The sequence below is a fragment of the Microtus ochrogaster genome, linkage group LG4 (genome assembly GCF_000317375.1).
Source record: "Microtus ochrogaster isolate Prairie Vole_2 linkage group LG4, MicOch1.0, whole genome shotgun sequence".
In the NCBI taxonomy this organism is placed as follows: domain Eukaryota; kingdom Metazoa; phylum Chordata; class Mammalia; order Rodentia; family Cricetidae; genus Microtus; species Microtus ochrogaster.
Window position 1 is genome coordinate 7153440 of NC_022030.1, and position 6869 is coordinate 7160308.

The 6869-nt window shown below is 40.8% G+C and overlaps 1 protein-coding gene across 1 annotated transcript in view; it reads left to right on the forward strand.

Annotated features, from left to right (window-relative positions):
• Positions 1-6869, forward strand: part of Pex7 (peroxisomal biogenesis factor 7) — a 64365-nt gene that overhangs the window by 4029 nt on the left and 53467 nt on the right. The gene's annotated exons all lie outside the window — the stretch shown is intronic.

Genomic DNA, 6869 nt, shown 5'->3' on the forward strand with positions numbered 1-6869 from the left:
GGGGGGTGATTTTACCGGGCTCCTAGCTGTGAATTCATATGTTCCAGGGTAGGAGCGTGAGGATTAGACTTCCTAGGAACATAGATGTAGCAGAAACATAGGATAGCACTGGAGGGCCACACAGTGGGTACTGAAAGTCGCCTGCGTTTAATTTCCATTTGCTCAAATACCCTGACCCCAAGAGGTAGGAATAAGATCAAAAAAACAAAAACAAAAACAAAACTGCTTTGACGTGATACAAGGAATGAAGAGATCAGTTGAAGGATTACGGCTACATTCTTAGTTAAACATTCTGTTGCCAGAACAAGACAAGTAACACTCACACCCTAGACCAAACACTCTGTAGGCAAACCACTCCCTGGGTGGAACCCATAGTTATCTCCCTAAGGGAGTAGGAACTTGGTTGGACCCTTAGACTTTGGTTTGAGGTAGAAACAGATCTACTTCTTAAAATCTGAAACACCAGGGCTGGCTATTAGCCACACCTGTTGACAATAACCTTGAGAGCAGAAGTCAGTTCCCCAACTCTCTGGCCTTTACCTAGGTAGGATACACCCACACCTGTGGGCCCTGTCAGAGAGGACATTCTTTCTTGGCATTTTATATTTTACCTTAAATGTTTTAACTCCAAAGTAGCAATGGAGTCTTCAAAGATTTGCAAATGTGCTTTCAAGTTTTTACCTACGCTTCCGCTGCCTCATCGTAGGCCTTCAACAACTGTTTACTAATTGGATGGAAGAACATTAGTGCTTTGTATAAAAATTCAGTTCTGTGAGCATCCTAGAGAACACTGTACTTACAGCTATTTTTTTAAAAACTCAGTATTTCTACAATTGGTTCTAAAAATCATGAACACTTTCTATTACTTTCTTGTATTGGGATGTCTCCTTGAATGGTGTGGCGGCAAATTATGGTGTTTTTATAGCAATCATTGAGTACTGGCAACTTTGGTAAAGGAGGAACTCGGGTTTCAGGGTGTTCAATGAAAGAATCCCTTCAGGCAGGCAGATCTCTGTGAGTTCAAAGCCAGCCTAGTCTACAGGACAGGCTCCAAAAGCTACAGAGAAACCCTGTCTCTAAAAACAAACAAACAAAAAACAACAACAAGAAAAAAAGAAAGAATCCCTTCAGAGCAGCAAGTCCAAAGTCCAGACGCTTTGAAGTTCCATCATTTTTGCCGACAGTTTTGTTATGTCTTTGAGATAGGGGCTCACTGAGTAACTAAAAAGGACTCTGAGCTGTGGTCTCCCTGCTTCTGTGTCCCAAGGCTGGGATCATAGGTGAGAACTACCACGCCTTGCTTATTTTGCTTGTTCTTATATGATTTGTATTACAAATAACTTAATATTTTTACTTTCTTTCTTTGAAACTATTCTTTCAGGATGCTTTTATAATTTTGTTGCTTTTTATTGATTATTTATGTAAATACTAGGCTGATAGGAGCAGCTCCTGAGGTCTTATCTGGTTATGGGAAACAGCACTGCTCTAGTGTTTTCCTTTGTCTTCAATCGTTTTCCATCTCTTCCAGTGTAATAGTCACGGGCCATTGGATTCATGCCGATATATAGTCATTTGTTTTTTAACATGCATTAAATCTATAAAGAATGTATAGACCGTTTTCATATAACCAGTGATCTCTGTATATTCTCAAAGAAATTCTGTGTAGACTGTCCCCATTCTTTGTGAATCTTTCTATTTTAGGAGCTAATGCATTTGTCTTTCAGATTGTCCTAGTAATGATCAGAAAAATGGCTCCTCTTGTGCTCCAAAGTGGTTTTTTGTTTGTTTGTTTTTTTCAAGATGGGGTTTCTCTGTAGCTTTGGAGCCTGTCCTGGGACTAGCTCTCATAGACTAGACTGGCCTTGAACTCACAGAGATCCTCCTACCTCTGCCTCCCAAGTGCTGGGATTGAAGGCGTGGCCACCACCACCCTGCTCAAATCTGCTTTCTATAGCAGCTAACTCTTGCTTCACACACCGTTCTCTGAAGAGGTGAACCTAAGCCCAAACCCGCCTAACCTAGAGAGAAGCTGTGGAAATAGTCATCATGTCCCTTTGGATTTCCCCTTTAGAACACTCGGCATTTCTTCATCTTGTCCTCAGCTGACACGACCTCTGCCCTCCTAGAATTCTCTTTTGACACTCCCCTTTCTGCTGTCGTGCATTGAATATGTTCTGAAATGTCACTATTGGTCTTCCATAGTACTGAGCCCTCAGTTTTAGTGATATCTTCTGAGGATAGCCATGTTGTGTCTCAGTGCTGGGTTACTCTGGGTTCACAGGAAAAGCTCCAGATCTTTGGTATTTGAACTGGTGTTGAATCTCTTTAGTTTATTCTGTATTTATGAAACCGGGTTTTTGTTTTGTTTTGAGTTGAAGATGTACTTTGTTTTGTGCTATGTGTGTACTATTCTAGATTGTTTTCCTCTCATACAATTTTTAAATATTAAATTTTATTTAGATATGTATTTTGTGGGGGGCATGTCTCTTACATATTTGCATGTGTATGTTCAAATATGTGGGGGCATGTGTGTTATATATGTGCACATTTGGGGGTGGCATATGTGTTGTGTGTTTGAGTGTGTGTAGGCGACATGTAGTTTGTGGTCTGAGTGTGTGTGTGTGCGGCATAGATGTTGTGTGTTTGTGTGTGGGGCGTGTATGGGGGCGGCATGTATGTTGTGTGTTTGAGTGTTATGGGGCGGCATGTATGTTGTGTGTTTGAGTGTGTGTACAGAGGCGAGAGGGGGAAACTGGTTCATTTTCTGTCACTCTCCTTTTTATTTCTTTGAGATGGAGTGTCTCACTGAACTCAGAGCTAGCCTAGCAGCCAGGGGCTCCAGTGATCTCTGTCCCCTGCCCCCATAGTGCTAGGCTTACAGGTGTACAGCCACACCTCGCCTTTTATGGTGTCCTGGGGATTAGAACCCAGGATCTCATGCTTGTATAGCAAGCACTGTTACTCTCTGAGCCATCTCTCTGGGTCCCTCATCTAGGTTCTGCCTAAAAAGGACCCAGGCATCACATCGGGTTGGTGGGTGTGATCTCATCACATGAGTTTGGGAGTAGTGAGGGACGTAGAGATCCAAGTCCTTTTCCTATTCCGAGTACAAAGGAAACAAAATAGGTTCAGGTCAGAAGCTAACGTCTGTTTGTTGAGTAAATTTGTAACTGAGTGAGCGTCACAGTTCCTGTTTTTTTCACCAGTGTTCAGGAAACCTACATTACAAAGTAAAACAAGCAATGGGTTGTCTCCTGTACAGCTAAGTTGTATGAGGATACCCAGCATGACTGTAGGTACCCTTGAGTAACCCTGGATAAATTATTTATTTTTTCTAAGCCCCGTTCCCTTCATCTCTAAACCATAGTGGTGGTTTAGGTCAGGGTCCTATGGATGCTTCAACTCTAGCTAGCACTGGTTAGATCTGAGCTAGTGGTAGTATGTGCTTTCATAGTGAGATTAGGAAAATAAAACACTGAATTTTTTTCTTTTCTTTCTTTCTTTCTTTCTTTCTTTCTTTCTTTCTTTTTCTTTTCTTTTCTTTTCTTTTTTTTTTTAAACAGGGTTTTTCTGTGTAACAGCCCTAGCTTCCTGGAACTCATTTTGTAGACCAGGCTGACTTCAAACACACAGAGATCCACCTGCCTCTGCCCCCTGAGTGTTGGGATTAAAGGTGTGCCCCACTATGACCCGGCTAAAAGAGTAGTTTTCAAGTGCTTATAAAAGCTGATCTTTTAGCTGAGTGTGCCACTGTTAGTGCTCTGTCACAGACAAGTTGCATTTGTGTATTTTATAGTAATAATGTGCCGTGTAAATTAAGTCCTTAAATGTGAATTAATGAAATCTACCCTTTGATAATGACAGAAGCTAAGCTATCTATAATGATGGATACCAACAAAATATTAATATAGAACACTAATCAGCCATATATTTGACACTAGTGTGGTCCCTTTAGGCATATTTTTATGCTTAAAACTGAACAACAGATTTTTCTACAAAAGGGATTTTTTCCCCTTTTCATTTGTTTATGTTTTTGTTTACATTTTTGATGATGCTGGTGTTAAACCTAGTTCCCTGTGCATGTTAGGCAAGCGCTCACCTGCTGAGCTGTACTCAGCTTCTCTCTTAAAGGATTGTATAGGGAAAAATTAACATGATATGCATTTCTTTTGTATATTTGGTCACAGTTGGCCATTTATTTCAGAGTAGATTTTAGTAGACTTTAGAATGGCAGTCTAAAACTCAGGAACTTTAGAAAAAACTAGCTTCTAGTTAGATAGGTGCTAATTAGTTTTCTTTGTTTGGATTTTACTGCCAGTAGGAGCTAATGTCTGCATCACTGGTAGAGGAGCATCGTGTAGTATTCTAAACTCTGGACTTGTGCTCAGTGCCAGACATGCCTATGTTAGTAGCACATGCTGTATGCATCAGGCATGTATGAGACTTGTATGCTAATCTCCAGTAGTCTGGGGTCTGGCAAGCGAACCTAATCATTTGTTTTGATTGGAGCAAACAGTGTGTGGTGCATTGGTGGGAGAGGAAGTTGGGCAAGTAGGTACGGGTCATTTCCCAGTGGAGCCCAAGTACAGTATGGTCCTATCTAACAGCTACCACTGAAGAAGCAGATAAAATTCCACTTAACCTGCTTCAGAAGCTTGCTGTTAGATAGGACTATACTACAATTCTGACATTTGAAATTTCCAAATTTAATATGAAAAAAGTGTGCAAAATATTTAACTGAGTTGTTCTCAAACATTAAGCATTGCCAAGGTTGCATTGAAATGTTTTCATGCTCAAGTTACAGTGTGGGGGTGGGGCAAGTTGTCAGGGTTGTTTAAGGAGCCCCAGATGAATCCAGTGTGTGACATTGTTAGGAAATCACTGCCTTGACTTCATAGGCATTCAATTCTGATGACCTCAATGTGTGTGCTGTCTAATGTTTTGGAGAGTATAATAGTCTGAATGTTGATGTAAAGCACCTTTAATAGCTGTGCAGGTTAGTTTTCACTAGGAACTCAACACAACCCTGAACCATCCTGGAAGAGAGTCTTAATGAGGTATTACCTAGATCAGGTTGGCCTGTTGAGGGTTGCAGAGAGTCCAGCCCCTGGTGGGCAGCGCTGCTCCCCAGGCAAGGGGTGCTGAATAATGGCAGCGAAGAGAGCAGCCAGCAAGCATCATTCACTGGTTACGATGTGACCAGCTGTTTGAGTTCCTGCCTTGACTGTCTTGAAATGATGGGCTACATGCTGGAATCGTAAGCCTAACAAGCCCTCTATATCCCCGTGTTACTTTGTGTCAGGGTATTTTTTTGTAGCAATAGAAATGAAACCAGAACAGTAGCTTTACCACATATAGTTTTTATTATTCATATTCCATTTATCCAAACTCAAAACTTTCTTTAAAAATTTTAAAGATGAGAGAATGGTGGTTTTAAATAGATAGAAGTGGTAATAAAAATTTTTTTGGGTAGAGAAGGATTTTCATACACGACCATTGCTACTGTATTTGTCATCTTTCTCATGCACTCAGTATGGATGTCAATACTAGGCCTGACTCCAGAGCAAGAGCAAGAACCGTAGATAATTAGAATGTCATCTCCTGTTTTAGAACCGTTAGGAGACATATGAAGGAGAATTATTTAGTTTTTAGATCTTTTTTGTTTTGACAGAGTCTTTGTTGACTGTGAAAGACACCATGACCACAGCAGCTCTTTTGAGACAAGGTTTCTATAACAGGAGGAGCGGGCTGCTTGTCATCCTGGTTGCCTGGCTAGCTTACACCCAAAATGATCATACAGAAACTGTATTCATTTCAACACTGCCTGGCCCATTAGCTCTAACTTCTTATTGGCCAATTCTTACATCTTAATTTAACCCATTTCTATTAATGTGTGTATTGCCACGTGACTGTGGCTTACCGGCAAGATTCTAATCAGCATCAGTCTCAGGCAGAAGATCCATGGCATCTCTCTCACGCTGCTTCTTTTTCACAGAATCAGTTCTGTCTTCTCCGCCTACCTAAGTTCTGCCCTATCAACTAGGCCAAGGCAGTTTCTTTATTCATTTACCAATGAAAGCAACACAAAAACACCGCCTACCTAAGTTCTGCCCTATCAACTAGGCCAAGGCAGTTTCTTTATTCATTATCCAATGAAAGCAACAAACAAATAGAAGGAACTCCTACACCAGGTTTCTCTGTGTAAGAGCTCTGGCTATCCTGAAACTCAATCTGTAGACTATGTTGGCCTCAAACTCATAGAACTCTGCCTATTTCTGCTGCCCTAGTGCTGGGATTAAAGATGTGCCCACTAGGCCCTGCTCTATCATGGCAGACATTTATTTGGGGTGGATCATTTACAGTTTAAGAGGTTCAGTCCATTATCATCTTGACAGGGAGCATAGCAGTGTGCAGGCAGAAGTGGTGTTTAAGTAGTAGCTGACAGTCCTACATTTTGTAGGCCACAGGAAGTCAACTGAGATACTGGGCATAGGAAACCTCAGAACCAACCCCCACAGTGACACACTTCCTCCAACAAGACCTATCCACTCCAACAAAGCCGTATCTACTAATAGTGCCACTTCCTATGAGATTATGGGGACCAGTTAAATTCAAACTATCACAATGGTTGTGCAGTGTTGGTTGGTCTTGAAGTTGCTGTGTAGCCAAGGATGGCTTTGAACTCAGGACCCTCCCACCTCAAATGCTGTAATTATAGGAATGTGTCACCAAGACTGACTTTACTTGGTCTTATTTTATAACTTTATATGTGAAACTGGAAATTATTTTTACTTTTGTTATACGCTTATATAAAGTATCTCATGGAAGAATTATTTTAAAATATATAATACTTAATTTTTTTATTTTTA